The sequence below is a fragment of the Pan paniscus genome, chromosome 5 (genome assembly GCF_029289425.2).
Source record: "Pan paniscus chromosome 5, NHGRI_mPanPan1-v2.0_pri, whole genome shotgun sequence".
In the NCBI taxonomy this organism is placed as follows: domain Eukaryota; kingdom Metazoa; phylum Chordata; class Mammalia; order Primates; family Hominidae; genus Pan; species Pan paniscus.
In genome coordinates, this window is record NC_073254.2 from 134343015 (window position 1) to 134346859 (window position 3845).

Below are 3845 nucleotides of genomic sequence, written 5' to 3' on the forward strand. Positions count from 1 at the left end.
TATGATGTATAAACTGTAAATATGATCATTTCTATTACTGATGCCATAGCTAAATTATGTATTATGCATCTTCAAATAAAAGTCGAAGCAATAGGGTAAATGCAGAAGCATCACGATGAGTTCCACTTAATACACATAACTATACAGACCAAGATTTCTGTTGGTACTTGAAATGGATCAAGTACATCTAGTGGACATTGACTGGTATCAGCAAAGATGGGCCATTACAATGGAGAAGCTTAGGAGGATGATGAACATCATGCCAGAGGTGGTGTTCAGTGTCAAACCTCTTAATAGTGCCAGTGAATAACACTCACTGCTGGTATTATATATGCAGTAGTGAATAAGTGAAGAACTATAACCATAATATGCTCACTTCTTGCTATTTCATTTTATCTTCTGATTACCAGTTAAATATAGTGGTCCCTTAGTATCCATGGGGGATTGGTTCCATGACCCTCCTGGGTACCAAAATCCAGATGTTCAAATAGTGTGCTATTTGCCTATAACACATCCACAACCTGCTATATACTTTTTTTTTTTTGAGATGGAGTTTTGCTCTTGTTGCCCTGGCTGGAATGTAATGGCATGTTCTCAGCTCACCGAAACCTCCACCTCCTGGATTCAAGTGATTCTCCTGCCTCAGCCTCCCGAGTAGCTGGGATTACAGGCATGTACCACCATGCCCGGCTAATTTTGTATTTTTTAGTAGAGACAGGGTTTCTCCATATTGGTCAGGCTGGTCTCAAACTCACGACTTCAGATGATCCACCCTCCTCAGCTTCCCAAAGTGCTGGGATTACAGGCGTGAGCCACCATGCCTGGCCAACCTGCTATATACTTTAAATCATCTTTAGATTACTTATAATACCTAATATAATGTAAATGCTATATAGTTACACTGTACTTTAAAAAATTTTATCTTTTTTATTGTTGTTTTTTTAAAAAATATTCTAAATCTAGGGCTGTTTGAATTTGCTGATATGGAGGGCCAACCATACTGAGTTTTAATTTCAAAGTTTAACAATGAATGGCCATAAGTGGAGGTCAATACATATGCTTAGCATTTCAAGCTAAGCTTGCTCATAGACACATCTGAAATTAATTACAAGACATGACCTAACAAATGCTAGCGGAACTTTTCTTAAAAGTAATTTTTACAGATATTAGGCCAGGTGTGGTGGCTCATGCCTGTAATCCCAGCACTTTGGGAGGCCGAGGTGGGTGGATCATGAGGTCAGGAGACTGAGACCATCCTGGCTAACACGGTGAAACCCCGTCTCTACTAAAAATTAAAAAATTAGCTGGGCGCGGTGGCGGGCGCCTGTAGTCCCAGCTACTCAGGAGGCTGAGGCAGGAGAATGGTGTGAACCCGGGAGGCGGAGCTTGCGGTGAGCCGAGATCGTGCCACTGCACTCCAGCATGGGCGACAAAGCAAGACTCCGTCTCAAAAAAAAAAAAAAAAAGTAATTTTTACAGATATTAAACGTCATCTTGCCCACTGATGTCAACATATATTTAGGGCAAAGTCAGAGCTTTTATATTTTCATTTATTATTCATTTAACTTTTAAAACACTACTATAATTGACTATTAAAACAAAAACAATAGCAAGAAGTGAGCATATTATGGTTATAGTCCTTCACTTGTTCACTACTGCACATAATACCAGCAGTGCATGTTACTCACTGGCACCATTAAGAGGTTTGACACTGAACACCACCACTGGTATGATGTTCATCATCCTCCTAAGCTTCTCCATTGTAATTGCCCATCTTTGCTGATACCGGTCAATGTCCACCAGATGTACTTGATCCATTTCATCAGCGTCTTTTACTTCCTACCTCTTAGGCAGGAGTTATTCCAGCAAAGAGAGTTTATCAGGAGACAGAAAGGCATTCTCACGGAAGTAGGCCTTAAATTTGATGATTAGGTGATCCTTTTCATAGGATCTACAATAAACTGGCATGCCTTCATTTAGCGCACACTTAATATCTCTATGCTTGACAATCTGAGTTGGGGGATGAGAGGTGTTGACTGGGGTTTGGTTGTCAAGGGTGGATATTGGCTTTTGGAAGACATGCAGTGCTTCAACCAGTTTTATGTTCATACACATGAAAAGGTCTTCTGGTCGAATAAGAAAGTATGGTCCTTCTGATCTAAAACAATGATAATATCTCCTGGCTCCTGATCTCCTTCACCATGAAAGATATCTACTGGTCGTCTTTCACGCCTTTGTCATGAACTTGTAGAATCTTCTTTTCTCAAACTATCCTCCTTCCATTGCAACTTTTACATCTATCTTTAGGACTGATCTCCTCCCCATGGCTCTGGCATTCCATGCACACAGACTGAAATTCTTGAGCCATTCTAGGTCGTATCTGATGAATTCTTATTTGCATTCTAGTACTTCAGTGACTGGGACAGCACTCTACTGCCCCTTTCTTACCACCTTGGCCTACATACTTGCCACAAATCACATTATTTTATGGAGCTAATTTTCTTGTTGCACCATTAAATACATCTTCTGTGGTTACTGAGAGCTGATGCACAATATTTTTACCTCTTTTTCTCTCTGCATCCTTCCTCTTCCTTCAAATAACATATCAACGATGTCCATGAGGGAGCCAAAACTGCCACTCACTTCACCCTTTTTAATTGCCCACTCTCCTCTTTTCTCAAATAATTCAATTTTCTTTGCTTCAGAGAGCACTTCATAAGCTTGAGAAATCTGTTTACACTTCTGTTTGTTATTTGGATTCTCACCAGGGTAGTAATTCAAGACCAGTTTCCTGTAGGACTCTCTTAACTCTTCCTGGATGGCATTGGGTATCACCCACAAACCATTACAGTAAGTGGTTTCTTTCACCACTTTCTACAGCTGGCAAGGGGGCTAAGGCTGGTGTGTGGGAGCAAGAAGGAGTTTGGGCAGCTACCACTCCTCCACCTCTCACCAAGTGTTTTGGAAAGCTCCCTCACATGAGTTCTTAAAAGCAGAGAATTTGTTCAGGCTGGAAGAAGAAGAGATATGACAGGAGAATTCAGAAAGAGTCAAAGCATGAGAAGGATTCAACATGTCCTTGCTGGTTTGAAGATGGAGGGGACAGTGTGATAAGGAATGCAGGTGGTCTTAAGGAGCTGAGTGGCTTCTGGCTGACAACCATGAAGGGAACAAGACTCCTGCCCTACAACCACAGAAATAGAATTCATCCGACAATCCAAATTAGTTTGGAACAGATTTACCTGTAGAGCTTCCAGAAAAGAATGATACCCCATGTACACATTGATTTTGGCCTTAGGAGTCTCTAATAAGCAGAGGGTTCAGCTGAGCCACTCGATATGGGACTTCTGGTCTACAGAACTGTCAGATAGCAAATGTGATAAAGGGGTGTTTCAAGCCACTAAATTTGAGGTAATTTTTTATGGCAGCAATGGAAAATTCATATATGTACAAATCTTGAGACCTAGTATGTATTTTACATGTATGGCACATCTCAATTTGTACTAACCACATTTCAAGTATTCAGCAGTCACGCATGTGGCTAGTGGCTACAGTATTGGACAGTGCAAATGTAGACTAACAGGAGTCAAGATGTCTAGGAAGTGCTAGGTTTGTAGCCTAAACATAATGTCACCATGTGGAAAGAGAAGATGATCAAGGAACGGGGGGACTTGGCAAGTTCTTTTTTGATTCCCCATCCTGTAATCTGTGAATTGGATAATCTTGCTCATACAGAAAACAGGCTAAATTTTACAAACTTTCTAGATTGTCTAAGTTCATTAGACTCTGAAATTTCTGTTTAATTGCCTTCTGGCTATTGAAAAAGTATTTTTTGAATATTTCAT

General features: G+C 40.5%; 1 pseudogene; it reads right to left on the bottom strand.

Annotated features, from left to right (window-relative positions):
- Positions 1-339: 339 nt before the first annotated feature.
- Positions 340-3275, bottom strand: LOC100987027 (dnaJ homolog subfamily A member 1-like; annotated as a pseudogene).
- Between the last annotated feature and the right edge of the window lie 570 nt (positions 3276-3845).